At 48.6% G+C, this 16,597-nt stretch overlaps 1 protein-coding gene across 1 annotated transcript in view; it reads right to left on the reverse strand.

Annotated features, from left to right (window-relative positions):
* The window catches only part of Tead1 (TEA domain transcription factor 1), a 229,860-nt gene extending 217,454 nt beyond the window's left edge, over positions 1 to 12,406 (reverse strand). The window contains exon 1 of the mRNA XM_028875863.2: positions 12,329 to 12,406. The gene's annotated coding sequence lies outside the window, so the exon portion shown is untranslated. The remainder of the gene's footprint in view (positions 1 to 12,328) is intronic.
* Between the last annotated feature and the right edge of the window lie 4,191 nt (positions 12,407 to 16,597).

The following is a 16,597-nucleotide window of genomic DNA, read 5'->3' on the forward strand; positions in this document are numbered from 1 at the left end:
CACCCTATCTTAACCCATTCAAATTCCACAATAAAACCTGACAGGTGAGTTAATCCTAAACCCTTTGTTAGCCTGCATATCTAAGAACTGGCTGTGTGACCTTGGGAAGCTTACTAAACCTCTCTGAGCTTCCTGGGCCTCAATTACAAATGGAACATTTACATCTAAATGACTGGTGTTTAAGAACTGGCTTAAAACAGTCCCTACCTCCCCCAATTCCTGCTGGGAAGCCCAGAATTATCACAACTAAAAAGGTCAAGAGGGTGATTTGGCTTTAGAGGGACAGTGTGGGGTGGTGGGCTCCTGGACATCTCACACACCCAAGCAGCTCCAGGGGCAGGCATCCCAACATCATCAGAGATCTAAACGCCCTGTGGCTGACTGGGGGCATGACTCCATGGTAGAGATCTTGCCTGGCCGGTGTGGGTCCCTGAGTCCCATCCACAGCACGTGCCGCAAAGGCTTCCAAGCAGACCGGAGCAAAGGGACCAAGCTCCAAACTCCCTGAGTACCTTCAATGCCCCTCTCTCAGTCAACAGCCCCAATGAAGACACATCCCCTGGGCTCCAGTCTCCTTGGAACCTCAAAGACACAGAACTGAAGAGAACAGCTGGACTGCACAGCTGGAGCAGCCCCGGCACAGCCACTGGTGATGATGCACACCTTTAATCCCAGCACCCGGGAAGCAGAGGCAGGTGGATCTCGGTGAGTTGAGAGAGGTCAGTCGGATCTGCGCAGAGAGTTCCAGGCCAGCAAAACCACACATTGAGACCCTGTCTCAAACAAAAAGACCCACTAGGACTGAATGATTCATACTAACTTTTGGTTTCGGACAAGGATTTCTTCCAAACGTTTCTAAGACTCCACCCCACCTCCCCCACCCATGTGTGTGGGATACCAGCAGTCTTCCTAAGGAGAGAGGGGAGGCACTGGCAGTCCAACGGCCCTCGCTCCTTCTCCACAAGACCACAAAGCTAAGACCAAAGGCCACACGGGAGCCCTGTCCAGACACTCTCCTTTCTGCCCAACAGGGAGTCGGCCAGTCTCCTATTAGAAACGCTATAGCACGTTCTATGAACTGGAGCATTCTGAAAGTAAAACAGGGTGCCCAGGCAAGCCACAGTGAGCAAGTGTCCGAAACTATCAACAGTGGCCACAGTGCTGGGGAAGACAATCAGGGTGTGACTGGAGACATGGGAAGAGGAAAGGCCCCATGAACGAAGAAAACCAGGCAGAGCTGAAAATGAGGCTGTCGATCAAAATGACTTCGTCTCCTCCCTCCCCGCCACCTTACATCAAGTTACATACTGGACATGATGGGCAAGCAGCCCCATGTGCCTTCCAGGGTGACTTCATCTACTTGATCCTTCATGACTTCATTGCATTAGCTGCCTTCAAGTTTAAGGGCAGCCGGTAGAGTGCTTGCCTAGCAGGCACAGTTCCCTGGGTTAGATCTTAACACAGGAGGTAGAAATGGGGGTCAGAAGCTCAAGGCTATCCTTAGCTATAGTGAGCAAGTTTGATGCTAACCTGGGCTACATAAGACCATGCCTCAAATAAGTAAATATGTACATAAATTTAATTAGTAACTACATAGAGCATTTGCCATTCAGGAGTCAGTAACATTACTAGCACTTAGTAGGTGAAAGGTTTCCCGTACTTTGTTTGTAGACAGTCTCATTATATAGCTCTGGCTGGCCTTGAACTCACAGAGATCTGCCTGCTTCTGACTCCCAGGGCTCAGATTATGCTAGGATAAACCCAGGTCCTTGGACATGCTGGGCCAGAGGTCTACCACTGGGCTACACTCAACGCAATATGCTCCATCTGAAATACTTCTATGGGTCCCTTTAAGAGACCTCTCTGGTTCTTCCTGTCCCTTCACTAAACCAGGCAAACAGATAGAAGCTCCTTTCATTAGGTCTAAATATTAATCGCCTGAACCACCACCAAAATTCATGAGACGTGGCAGCGGGTACACCAGACACAGTCAGTGAGGTGACCAGATCCTGAGTCCATTACTTTGAAGACACAGTTCACACGATGTAAAACTTAACCTCTGAAAGTATACAACACACTAGCTTTCTGGAAAGTCGCTGGGCTGGGGCTGGGGCAAGTTTTGAAATCTCGATGGCTGTCAGTCTGCTCACCTCCAAAAACTTCCCTCCAGCACCTCTCTCTCTCTCTCTCTCTCTCTCTCTCTCTCTCTCTCTCTCTCTCTCTCTCTCTCTCTCTGCAACATTTTCAGTTTTAACTTTTTCAGACTGGGAAACTTGACTGAGTAGCACCCCCTTCCACGCATGGCTTCCTAGGAGATAAGGAAAGGAAGCCGATAAAATGCAGGTGGTCCCTGGCTCAGGCTCCCACAGAGCAAGCTTTAACTACTCAAACTGTTCAGCCAGAGTGGCTAAAAACTCAGGGTCAATGACACACCCTAAACTGTACTGAGAATCTGAGCAAAGCAGGACCATTTAGGAGCAGCTGACTTCAAAAACCTACCCACATGAAATTGTGAAAGAATTTAAAAGAAGGAAAAACAAAACAAAACAGACAAGGAGGCTTCCAAGGAGTTGGCTCATTTATCCAGGATACCTGGAATTAGGCAATTCATCACTTAGGCTAACAAATGTCCTGTCCTCTTGAATATGTAAATAGCAAATAAAAAGAGAAAAAAAAAGCTGTGCCCCGCCCCCACAAGCACCTGAATTATCATGTGAAATGTACCTGACGCCAATAAACAGGGAGTTTACTAGAGCAGAGACCAACGGGGCAGTCTGTGGTCTTTGGGAGCACAGAGCCAGGGAGCTAGGGGCAGCCCCTCTTGCAGTGTGGAACCGTCACACCAAAACGCCTCAGCCCATCTTCCAGGTGAGGAAACAGAAGGCAGGCAGCCTGCCTTAAAGCAGTCTCAAGAGGGCCAGGCTTGGAGAGGCAGTTTGTGACTTCAAGGCTAGCCTGGTCTACACAGTGAGTTCCAGGTCAGCCACAGCTACACTAGTGAAACCATGTCTGAAAAACTAAAATTACAAGAAGGGCAATGCAGTTAGGCATGAACAGGGACCCTCTCTGCCTCCCAAGGCTAGGTGCTCTCAGAACTCCACGGGGTTCCAGGCAGGTCCAAGCCCCTAGAGCATTGTCTCCCTAGGAAAAGGCCCCTTCCCAGTCAGCAAGGAAAAGAACTTGTAGACGCCAAGCTCAGAATCAGGATGGAAGCCTCAAAAAGGCTTTTCTTTTAGACAGATATAAATTACGTATTTTCTGAAGAATTTTCATTTAATTCTTTTTTACCACTTGGCAAAGGGAACTTCAACTCGTATGTATTTACTGACGGATTGATTCCTCCACTCACTGCATGGGGGAGTGTGCTTCCAGGCTTGGAAGGTAGAGACTGCAGGGCTGCTTCAGCCTTGCCTGCATGCGATCCTGGTTTTCTGAGGAACCACCTCAGCCTTGGCTAGTCTCCAAAACTACCCCGAAGGCTGACACCACCACCACCCCACACACACACACACACCACACACCCACACACACACACCCAGCAATCCCTAAAAAAAAGTCTGGTCCTCTATTCCAACACTCTAGTGAGTACTTACTTTACACTGTACAGTGGGGGCCTTCTCACCAGATTTACAGATAGGTAGGCGGACAGACACAGTGGTACTGGTCTGTAGTCCTAAGTATTCCAGAAGATGAGGCAGAAGAGATGGCGAATTCCAGGCCAAACTGGAATATATAAAAAGACCCTGCTGTGCCCGGCTATGGAGCACACCTTTAATCCCAGCACTCGGAGGCAGAGTCAAGCAGATCTCCAAGTTTAAGGCCAGCCTGTTCTACAGAGCTAGTTCCAGAACTACACAGAGGGGGACATGACGCTACCCTAAAAAAAGGGGAGGGGGTAAGAGAGGGGAGGAAACTCTAAATGAAGACCAAAGCCCAAAAACAAAAAAAATACTCTGCTTAAGATCACAGTAGTCAAGACAGCCCAGAATGACCAAAGTCCAGACTTTTGCACACCACCTCACCCCCAGTGATGTGACATTCTCGGGGGCACTCACTACTGCCTCTGTGACGACTGTCTCACAACGATGGCACGCTGTCCACAGGTTCTGAAGAGGGTCTGCAGTCACATGAAGATCAGGCCTGCCACGATTCTCCCATTCCCACACACCCCGGCACCACAACACTCAAGCCAGCGGGAGCCGCAAGTCAGTTGGTAGAGGGTCTGCCTGTCTGCAGGAAGCCCAGGGCTCCGTTGCCAGCACCACAAACCAGGAATGTTGAAGCATGCCGTTATCCCAGGAAATGGAAACAGACAGAAACAGGGCAGTCAGTTCAAAGTCATCCTCAGGTTACATAGTGAGTTCTAGGCCAGCCTGAATGAGATATATGATAGAAAATTGAAAGTAAAAATAACTCCTTGGCTGGGGATATAACTTAGTGGAAATACATGAGAAGGAGAGGGAAGGAGGGAGGAAGGGAGGGAGGGAGGGAGGGAGGGAGGGAGGGAGAGGAGAGAGGGAGAGAGAGAGAGAGAGAGAGAGAGAGAGAGAGAGAGAGAGAGAGAGAGAATGAATGAGTGTGAGTGGGTGATGCTTAGCCTCACAAAAGTGAAAATAATAAAGATTTGCCCTTTAGAACTCAGGAAATTCGATACACATACTTCCCCACTGGCTCCTCACTAGTTCTTTGTGCATCTGTCTTGAGGGGCCTGGAGACGGCTCTCTGGCTGCCTTTTCCTGACCGCCAGGCCGCTGTCACTGTTTAAAGGCTCGGTGTTTCGGGCAGCAGCTCTATAAAGACCAGGGGCGTGCACAACTGTCCCAGATGAATGGAGAGGAAGCATGAGGGCAGAGCTGAGCACCTGGTTCCTGTGAGGCTGATTCAGAGCTGCTGCTGCTGCTGCTGCTGCTGCTGCTGCTGCTGCTGCTGGGCTCTCACCCGCCTGACCCCTAAGTGCTCCAGCGCGAGGGGCTCTAGAGCCTTCCCTGCTCAAAGAGCAGAACCTCCGCAACCAGAGCAGAAATGTGCTCAGGGAGCCCTGGGAATCACATCTGCAAACAACTAGGGGACTCTCCAAGGAGTTAGTGATGCCAGGCACAGAGAGGATGGTCCAGATTGTTTTATTACTTCTTTTGAACAAAAAGGTGGGCCAGTAAGATGGCACACACACAATCAATAATAATAAAACAATTTTTAAAAGGCTTGTGCACACTGTTTTTTAATTCCACGAAGATTCCTCTAAATGCCTAGGCACACACCACTTCACAATAACTCCCTGACTCCATCAGAGGCTAAAAAGAGAAACAAATACAACCTGGTCCCCTCCCATGAGCAAACGTCTTCAGAAGCCTTTGAGAATCAGAACACTAAGGAGTCCAGCCCTTCAGTCTCTATGGCTGGTGTTCATGGTATAGGCAGGAATAGAGAGGCTGACCTGGGCATGAAGCAGAAGGAAGGACTGTGAATCAGTCACTAAATGGGTCTTCATGCCCTCAATTACAAATCCAAATGTCAAAATGTGAAAACAGGTGAAGGGCCTGAAGGGTGGGTGTGCACATACAGGTGAGAGGTGATGGGGGAAAGAGTCTCACCCTGGCTTCCCAGGCTTGTGTAACTGAGGCAAAAACATCTGCTCAGGGGCTGAAAAACCAGTGGTCATGTGCATGGCCAAGCTTCCTAAACCATCTACTGTGTGCACAGAGCCCTGCAGCTCCAGCCACTCACCAATAGGGTGATTCTGACTTGGACTCAGCTTTTGCTGGACACCTGAGTAATAGTCTAGAAGCATTTCTTAACAATTGCTGGGTATGAAAAGCAGCCACTTCCCGTTTCCAGACCATGGGTAGCCCTTCCAGACAGACATGTCAATCATTTTTGCGCTTGGTGATGAAGGGGAAAGAAAATTCAGGAGGTTTTCTGGATCTATAACAGAAGCCTCTTATCAGACTAGAAACAGCAGCAATGTTATCTCCTCGGTACTTAAAACAAAAGCCAGCTCTGAATTAGGGGAACTCTTGGCTCTGCCAATAAGAAATGAGCACCGACAGCCTGTTCTCTGCGAGCCTGTCAATGCCAACACCTGAGGACTTCAGGATGGTACCAGCATCCCTTCAGCTGATGGGAACTGACTTTAACCACCATGACCTCCGGGAGGCTCTGAGATGAGGAGGTAGCCAGGGGGGAATGGACCAAAAGGGATCCTTCCAAAGGAAACGTGGGCTCACAATGGTTTGGGCATCAGCACACCCCAGGCCGGGTGATGGGTGATCTGAAAATGAGGCATATCAAAGTGCTATTGATAAGCTGACTCACTAGACGGCTTATCTGAGGCCCTCATGGGCCATATGGTGCCCCAACTTCTGCTGCCTGTTGCTGCCACAACAATAGGCTCGCCTGCCCAGAAAGCACCGTTGTGGGACAGAAGCCCAGCAGCAGAGGCATGTCGGCGGCTATGGTGTTTACATTTTATTTTGTGCTGTGAGCTTTGTGTTTCCCCCGGTGGAGACTTGAAACACACACCACACACACTTCATGTCAGACACCAGGGCTACCTGCAGAATGCGTGTGTGTGTGTGTGTGTGTGTGTGTGTGTGTGTGTGTGTGTGTACACGCACGCACGCACATGAGCGCGCCCCGTTCCATATGTGCTTGTGAGTGGGGACAGATCAGGTGAACAAGAAAAGCAGATGTCAACTTCAGAATTGGAACATGGCTGGTGGGGGAGGGTGAGCAGGCAGGCTCCCAGCTAGTGCAGGAGCAGACAATGCGCTTTTCTCAAAAAAAAAAACAAACAACTTGGGCCAGGCAGGCCTCGGGGAGTGGCTATTTAAAACGCTTGGCTCCTTTTATTCCACCACCATGGAAGTGAATTCAGTTCTTCAGAGCCCAAGCAAATGAAGCCATTCGGTTTGCACAGGTTCACCATTGCTCTTCGGCAGTAGGGAATCGGCCAGCCAAGTCATCCTTTCTTCATCAACTTCATCTTGCTTGAAAAGGACAGTAAGGTCACAGAAAAACTGTAGGATATGAGGCCCTGGGATGGATGCTGTCAAAGCCATCAGGAAGTCAAGGTGTCAGGAAGGGAAGGCAAACAGGTATCACCTTCCAAAGGCTGGGTTGGCATGAAAGACTGACCAGGTCTTTTGTCAAATGAATTCATAAGCATTCTAGGTGTCTTCCTATTTTCCTATCTTTGCAGATGATCATAAAATATTCTTTTTATCTAATTGGCTACACATTAGAGAAAAGACACTGGTTTGCATCGAGAACTCAGCAGCTGGAGCATCAGGTGACATAAAAACTGCCTAATATGCGGGTCTTCCAGGTGATTCAAAGCAAAAACTGGAGGCAGAGGGCTCTTCTCTCGGTACTCACAGCAGATCTACTGCCAAAGGGTACTGGTTTCAGCTGTCCGCCACCACCTCCGCACCTAAGTGGACAAAACAGTCTTGGACGAACTTCTCAAATTTTCTTAAACATTCTCAGATTAAAAAAAAAAATCCTTTCAAGTTAAATTGAGATTACATTTGAACTCCATCCAAGAGCAAAGCTGAACTGAATTATGATAATTAGAAAGCTGTGCCTATATTTTTAAAAGGCAGTACAGTTGATGTATTTTTTTAAAAAGTTCATGCCAGAGAATATAAGTTCAGTATGTTCTCACATAATCAACATTTCCCACCATTAGCAGCAGTTTTTCAGTTTATCTATCAGTACTGTCCTGTATTCTCAGAGCTCAGTGCCATGGTCATCTTTTGCATGTACATCTAAAGCTGCCAGATCCTATAAGTCCCCAGAACGTCCCCCTGCAGAGGTGGATACTTAACCTCTTCATCGGTAAATTAGTTCATATTTAAGTCTAAGCTCGTTTCCAACACCCTGTCTTCCTAATTAAAAAGAGTACAGAGCCAGGCGGTGGTGGCAATCGCTTTTAATTCCAGCACTCAGGAGGCAGAGGCAGGTGGATCTCGGTCAGTTCGAGGCCAGCCTGGGCTACAGAGTAAGTCCCAGGAAAGGAGCAAAGCTACACAGAGAAACCCTGTCTCGAAAAACCAAAAACAAACAAACAAACAAAAAAAAAGTTAATACAGGGTTGACAATGTGGCTCAGTTGTTACAGGGGGTTGCCTAGCATGTGTGAGGCCCGGGGTTTCCAGCATTTGAGCAGCAGAAGCAGGAGGATCATGAGTTCAGGATCATCCTCAGCTACACAGTAAGCTGAAAATCAGCTATATAGGACCTGCTTCAGAAAGAGGAAAAAAAAAAAAAAGCTAATGAAATCATAGTAGAGCCTTGAAAAACTAAAGTGAACATGGAAAGGAGGTAGAAAGCACCAGGATAACAAATACCAGCTTGAAATGGGGGTGGGTGGATGCACAGTTCTCTCTTGGGCTGCCACAAAACTGAAAAGACAGCTTCTCTGGAGAACACTCCCATTGTCCAATCAGAAGAGAGACCTACATGTGTCCATTTTTCCCACCCCTAGACTGAGGAAACCCAACTGCAGAAGTGAACAAAATGGGAACTTGGGATCTGAGAGTAACCCACCCTGTGGGAAACACTGACCCAATCCCTGCCCTTCAAAACCAAGGCTTACCATTCACTTGGAGCAAGTGAAAAAAAAAAAAATACACATTACAAGATTCTCCTATTCCGCCCCACTGCAAAGACTGAACATTTCTGAAGAAATGATCACATTTCAACCTCAAGTTCAAACATGGGACAGCATTAAGGAAGCCCATAAAAGAGAGCCTCGAAGGACTGGCAACTAGGTTCACAGCTTTGAAACTAAATAAAAATCCTCCAAAAAACCGGAGACCCAAATAGTCCAGCATTACGCACTAGGCCCTGGAAGCCAGCAGGGTGGAATACCCTGTTCAGATATGCACCATAGCTGCCACACAACAGGGTCTAAATCAGTCAAAAAGGCCAGCCCTGACACGGTGCTGAGGACAGACCTGATTGCCTGATCTTATACTTTAACGAATATGAAACAAAGCACATCAGTACTCCATGATTTAGGTTCCAACTTCAAAAATAAGATGAGCTGAAAGTCTCTACCTAAGAAAAGGCAACACCAAGCTACAAACATGATGGCCGCTGACAGCCAAGCACAGCCTATGTTGATCAATGTGGGGTGAGCAACAATGTGGTGTTCTTGCTGAGTTCAGAAGAAGGGCATATGCAGCCTGCAATTCCAGTCACCGAACTCTGAAACAGAAGCTGGGCCCGCCTTGATTAACAAAAAAACGATGTTTTCTTGCAGTTTGGGGGAGAAAGCCAGAGTGAGCACTGGCTTTAGCCAGTATTTCCTAAACCTGGGGGGGGGGGGGGATGGACAGACCCTACTCAAAGTTCTATCACTCAACAGATTCTGCACAGCTCTTACTCAGAAATACACACATATACTTTTTTTCTGCTTTCACACTCCCTTTATTGGAGAACAGAATCAAGTACCAAAAAATGGTAGCTTCGAAGCCAGGGCTATGGTCATCATTTTTAAGCCCACCGAGCATACACGGTTATCTGTACGGACCTCTGGAGTGAGAAAACACCATCACAATTTCCATTTGCAAGCAGTGTAATTATGCTCACTCACAATTAACCCGTAGCACATGAGATTAAAGAGGGAAAACAATCCTACAGATGTTCAGGCTCTCCTCGTACAACCGCCATGGATTGGGGGCGGAGAGAATCTATCCATTTCCAAAGCAGGCAACTCCCTAGTGCTGCTAAGGGCCCGTCTCACACTTGGGGTCGCCATTCTCGTAACTGCTCTTGTTATATACGCGTCCACTGACAATATGTTGCCAAACACAGTCTAGACACCAGTGATACCACGGATATTCCTCCCCAGATAGTCCCATGAAGATACGCTTTCTTACATTTGCTTCTGTGTCTATCAGAACCAACTAAAATCAAAACTGGTTTTGCACTACTGAACTAAAATACATTTTTTTCTTAGTTTAATGTCTTCTTCCCTAATCAGAAGATGCCAGCACCCAAAGTGAGTACGTGAACATATAATTCCAGCTGTTTGCAGCAAGTGGGGGGGGGGAGCAGGAGGGGCAGGAAGCTGACTTCCCACCAGGTGACCCTTGCAAGCCCACCCTCACCATTTCACAGTGCTGTGTGGGAAGCAGACACTGTCCCACAGTAGAAGCGCGAGTTACTCATTCAGAGTTCCTGCAGCCTGGGTCAGACTACTACGCTAGGATGTCCGCCTGCTTCAGATTAAAGGTCACTAACTATATACATAAATCCTGGCTTTTGCTTGTACAAAATCTCCAATAATCCCAGAGTGTTCTCTAGAGTTTATAAAGAACCCTAGGAAGGAGGAACTCACACAATGATTCTGCCCCCCCCCTTTTTTTAACTCTTTTGTAAAGGCAAAGTGTCTCTCTGGCTTTGTTTCAAACTTGTTTAAAAAAATAAAAAGTATTCTAATATTTCCCTAAGTCTGCAGTTTCAACAATACTTGCCATTAAACTGAAAATAAAATGGTTTACTGAGGACATCAGCAAGACCCAGTAACGGAGACAGCTTATCAGTTCATTTTTTTATACCAACAACAAATAAAAGAATTGCAAACTGTTGAAAACCTGAAAACTTAGAGTCCAGCACAGTTGCATATTCAACGAAATACTACACAAAAATATCTTGTGACCATTTATGGAAATACAGAGATTAGAAAAAGACGCCTTTCCCCCTTAAAATCATCAACAATTTGAAACCCTGCCGTTGACAAAGGTTCAACTACACGCATTTGTCTTTCTCAGAGCTGTGCTCTAACTGGCTCTACTGTTTCCTTCTAAAGAGGAAAGATTCTTACCAAAGTTGGCTCTAAGTCGGACCCTTATAAGCATTCAGATGTGTCTGGGCCCAAAGATCCTGCTATTCACAGAAAAGCGCATACTAAGCTGAAAGGCGGAAGCCCCTGGCAGTCTGTGCAGCCTGAGGACTATTTCCAGCCCCAGTCTCAAGGCAGATTAGCCCCCACCCAAGAGCTCAGGCTTGCACAGACAAGCCACCCCTTGACTCCGGGTAGATCGCGGCTCCCTAACGGGAAGGATCTGTCCACCCGGGGAACCACCTGCAGGTACTTAGCACACCCTAAGCCACCAGAGCACCTAAACTTCCAGAACGAATCCAGGCCACAAGGCGGAGAGGAGATCGAGTTCTGTTACTTTGCATTATCTGTACGAATTGAAATATTTTCCTTTCACTATTTTGAAATCTGATCGTATTTACAGACCTTTTTGCCCCAAGGACCTCGGCTCCTTTCAAATGCGCTATTTTAAAACCCGGCCTTTCTACGCTCCCATTCCTGGAATATCTGTAAGTTTCCAGCGCTGACTGAGATCAATTTGCATTTCTGTAAATCACAGACAGCTTCTAAGAACTTAACAAGCCTCCTGAGAAACGCTGGTGGCTGGTATTTCATTGTTTCATAAATATTTTTATACGGGTGACACCATTCAACTTTAAATAAATCTTTAAAAAGAAAGACGATTAAAAAGAGAGGAAAACTGTGGTCTGGGTTTTATTTTCGTGGGAAGAAGATAAATGTGAGCCCCTCATTGTTTTCAACTTAGAATGTAGCTTTGGTTTAAAAAAATACATTTAAAAAGGAAAAAAGAAACTCCTAGAAGTTGAACTTTCTTTCAAACGAACCTCTGGACTTCGAAAACAAGTGGTGCTGCCGCGAACAAAGGCTAAAAGTGTCCCCAGATCTTTCTGCCCTCCTGGGGATCGTTTCTCCTCCAATAAACAAACAAATCCCCCAGTATTTCCTACCGAGGGGAAGTTTTCCAGGGAGAGTCGGCTCCCGGGTTTGGTGGTAACTGCGACTCAGTCTTTTTTGGACACAATGTTTCTGCTGACTCCTGAAAATTTTCCACTTGAATGTGCACTGGAGCGGCGGCGGCGGCGGCGGCAGCGCTGGAGAGGCGGCAAGGGCGAGAGAGCCCTCTTTCATCTCCGGGGAGGAGGAGCCCGGGTCGGCGCGGACCCCGAAGGGGCCGGGCGCCGGGGGAGTCGCCGAGCTGCAGGCTCTAGACTGCGCGCCGGACGCTCTCCCCACCCGCGATCGCGCGGAATTCCGCGCTTCCAGGACAAGGAGCGAAGAGCGCGGGAGAGAGAGGAACGCGGGAGAGAGGGGCGCGCAGAAGAGCGGAGCGGGGCCGCCTGTTGCCGCGCGGGGCTGCGGCCCAACTTGCAGGGCGGCGCGGCCGCTCCCCTCCGAGAGCCCCGGGAGCCGCACACAAAGCGCCGATCGCGGTGACGCCTAGGCAGCCCGCGCCCCCGCGTCCGCCCCGCGCGCAACTTACCTCGGCCGCCCAAGCGGGCGCGGCAAACTTCGGGGCGCTGGGCCGTTGCCCCTGCGCTGCTCCAGCCGGTACTCCCCGCGGTGCTCCCGCGCCGGGCCGTCCCAGGCCGGCCTCGCCGGCTCCCGGGACGGGCAGGGCGCGCCGGGGCAGCTGCCCGCGCTCGGGCGACGCTGCGCGCTGGGGGGTCAGCGCATGGCCTGCGCCCCGCCGCGGCCGCCCCGGGCCCGGGCCCCGGCGCGCGGACTCCCCGCGGGCTGGAAGCGACTGTGCGAAGTGCTGGGGGGCGCCCGCGGCGGGCGGCGGGGCCGCGGAGGCTCGGCTCGGCTCGGGCGGCGCGGCGCGGCGCGAGCGATGCGAAGAATGTGCGGAATGAGGACAGGAATGAAATGAACGCCAGGACCGAACTCGCTCCGGAGGGGTGGGGCCTCGGTGACGTCATGCCGCCGGGCCGGGTGGGGCGGGGCCTGCCGCCGCGGTGACGTCATGTGTGTGGGGCGGGGAGCGCGGGGCGGGGCTTGGCGCCCACCGGGGAGCGGGCCGCGCGCGGTGGCGCGCGCTCCGGGCTTTGTGCGGTGTGAGGCGGGGCGGCCGGGCTCTGCGAAGGCCGGGCGTGCCCGCCTCCGCCTGCTGTGCCTCAGTTTCCCCCCTCTTGGTGCGCTCAGGTACGGGCGCTCCCGGGTTGGAGGGGAGATTGCTCTTCTGGAAACTGAGGCCCGGGCGGGCGGCTTCTCCAGCCCGCCACTCCTCCCTTAGCCCTTTCGCTTTACCCAAGTTCATGGTGATCGCGCAAATCCTAGGCTTTGCAGACTATGCTTGGAGCATCCCAGAGTTCTCGCTTGCCGTGCAGCGAGTTGCACTCTACAGAAGTCCTGTACCGGGTTAAATAAAATAAAAAATAATAGAAGTCTTTCCAGGCCGTCCCTTAAGGGAAAAAGTGAGGGTCAATCATAAACGGTTTGAACTCTGTTTTTGGAGTGGGCAACACTGCAGTACTTCAGAAACTCGGTTAAAGTTAACGGTAGCCGGGACAGACATGCTGGCAGCTTGGGCCGGTTACAGTCCGTAGTTTCCCAGAAAGGAGAGAGCCCTTCCCGTACCGGGACTTCCTTCTTTCAGCTTTGGCTTCAGAACAAACTAATGGCGCCTGTTTTGTGCTGGAGGATTCCCGGAGTGTACATAACTCAGGAAAGCTAGTGGGACTCACTGCGGCGCATTTGCTTAGAAACAACGTTTACTAAAGCGTTTTTAAGGCAAAAATATCGTTCACTGGAGCATTTTTTAAAAGTTTATGTCAAGAGAATTGAAGACTCCCAATCCGTTGTAAAAAGTAATACAGAGACATTCTTTGTTCCCTTTGCCCAGCTCTTCCCCATGCCATGTCAGCCAAAATTATATCACAATCAGGCTATTAATTTTCGTGCAGATTTTACAGATCTACTTGTACACATCAGTGTGTATCTGTTTAATTCTATACAATTTTCTCACCTGTATATATGTCCACCACAGTCAAGTACAAATGCATTATTTCTGGTTTGTATGCAGTAATATGACAGGCTGGCAATAAGAACCTCAGCCACCTAGACAGACTATTCGAAAATGCACGACTGTTTTTCCGCTTTAAAACTGTGGCAGGAGTATTTCTTTCCAGATAATCTCCTATAACAACACCAAATAAAGTCCAATCGCTGCCCTAGCAGAGGACCAGGATACTGTACAGTACCCAGCACCCACATGGTGGCTTCCAACAGTCTGTGACTCCAGTTCTGGGGGCACCAGGCATAAACACAGTGTATATACATGCAGGCAAAACATTCAGATATGTAAATAAATAAGAAATTTTTTTAAGTCTGATAGCAGAGTCAGTCTACCTAGTGGGTAAAATTTCTAAACCACTGTTTGTCTTGCCCATGACAGGCTGGTTACCCTTCAGACTCCGGTTTGCTCCTGGCGATTTGATGTTCTCTCATTCTTACTAATATTCAAAGCTATTCGTGGTGTGCTATAATTCCTTGGCCAGGACATTCCTTCCTTCAACACACATTTCTTGGATGTGTATACTAAAAAACTTTTCTTCAACAAAGTCTGTTCCACTGGAGCCAGGAGTAGTGGCACCTGCCTATAATCCCAGCAATCAGGAGGCTGAGGCAGGAGGATTGGCACAAGTTTAAGGAAATCCTGGGCTAAAGTATTAGATCTTGTCCAGAGGAGGAGGAGGAAGATGAAGGAGGAGGAGAAGGGATGGAGGGAAAAGAAAGAAAAAGGGGAGGAGGGGGAAAGGGGTGGGGAGGAGACTGGTTAACTAGACATCTTCCCAGGACCTGGAAGTCACTCGGTCCAGCTATGTCACGTGTCTTTGTTCTATCAGTTCACAGCTCATACTCACCTATACGAGACAGGTCTCATTCAGCTAAGGGTACTCTGTCTAGAACGGGCTCACAAATAGGAAGTCAGTCATTATCCTCTACTCATCTGTTCCATGCATTGCACTCTCCTTCATCTCCTTACTGGTCAATAACCAGGACCTATGAGTTTGAGGCTATGCATGGTTGAACTCATCTGAGGGCAGAAGCCACAGGTGCCACACACTAAAATGATAGCAGTTTTCATGGACCAATGTCATTCGTAACCTTCTATATTTACCATCTCAGTTAATCCCACTGCACCTGGATAAAGTAGAAATTCTTAACCCAGTTTATACAGAAGAGAAACTGAGTTGCAGAGAATAATAAAGTGTAAATCCAAATTCCTTCTGATTTATATTCATAGCCTGTGTTGTTTCTAATTCCTGACAAATAGTACAGTATGCCAGGCACCTTTATCCTGTTACTACTCTTCAAGGTTTTATTTTAAATTATGTACATATATATGGGTGTTAATGAGAGTGCAGTACCTACAGAGGCCAGAAGAAGGTGTGAGAACCCCTGGAGCTGGAGTTATAACACTTGTAAGCAGAAGCATTTGGGTGCTGGGGACAGAAAACAGTAAGCACTCTTAACTGCTCAACTATCTCTCCAGCCCTGTGGTAAGTGCTATTATTATTATTCTTGTTTTACAGACAGGCAAGCTGAGGATCAGAGAAGTAAGGGAGGGAGGGAGGGAGGGAGGGAGGGAGGGAGGGAGGGAGGGAGGGAGGGAGGGAGGGAGGAAACAGGAAAAGACTGTGTCCTTTTAGCTGCACTAAACCCCCTAAGCGGTGGCGGAGCTTCTTTTCTGCAATATTCTGTTTACTAGAAAGAAGTAAGTCACTTAGACTCCCCTTCACATTCAGTGAGAGGCAGTTAGACCCACCTCCTAGAGGCAGAGTGTGGGGCTTAGGGAGGAGAGACCTCTCCAGCATGCACAAGTCTCTGAGTTTGATGTGCCACACACGTGAGTACATACATACATACATACACACACACACACACACACACACACCACACACACACACACACAAATTGTTTTGATTTTTTTGTTTGTTTGTTTTTGGAGACAGGGTTTCTCTGTGTAGTTTTGGTGCCCATCCTGGATCTCACTCTGTAGACCAGACTGGCCTCGAACTCACAGAGATCCACCTGCCTCTGCCTCCCGAGTGCTAGAATTAAAGGCATTCACCACCACTGCTGGCTAAAAATACTTTTTAAAGAATTCCTTACAAAGACTTCTGTCTGCTTTACCCACCATGATCTCCTTCCCCAGTTCCTAACACAGCACTTGGCAGTACCATGTAGAATAAATATGAATGTTATTACCTATATGCAACACCCGAGACAGCCACTGTTGACTAAAGTAGGAGGATGGCTTAGAGTTCAAAGCCAGTCTGGGCTAAGTAGAGAACACAGATTTACCACTGAAGGACTGTGGTCTCTCCTCCATCAGTCTTCTGAGCTACTGGTCTCACTTTAAATAACCCCCTCAGTCTCCAAACCAGACCATTCAGCTGCCCAAAAACCCACTGGACATAGGACTAGCCTGGGATAACATATCTCTAAATCAGACCATTCTTCTGCCAACATAGGACTAGCCTGGGATAATATATCTCTAAACCAGACCATTCTCCTGCCCAGAACCCACTGGACATAGGACTAGCCTGGGATAACATATCTCTAAACCAGACCATTCTTCTGCCCAGAACCCACTGGACATAGGACTAGCCTGGGATAACATGTCTTTTACCATCACCTATGGCTTAGACTAACCCATCTCTGCACTTCGACCAATCTCCATTTTTGTCTCAACATATCTGATTTCTCTGCTCAAAAATCAAGCTCGTTGGGACCTGGTAAGATG

The sequence above is a fragment of the Peromyscus leucopus genome, chromosome 1 (assembly GCF_004664715.2).
Source record: "Peromyscus leucopus breed LL Stock chromosome 1, UCI_PerLeu_2.1, whole genome shotgun sequence".
In the NCBI taxonomy this organism is placed as follows: Eukaryota; Metazoa; Chordata; class Mammalia; order Rodentia; family Cricetidae; genus Peromyscus; species Peromyscus leucopus.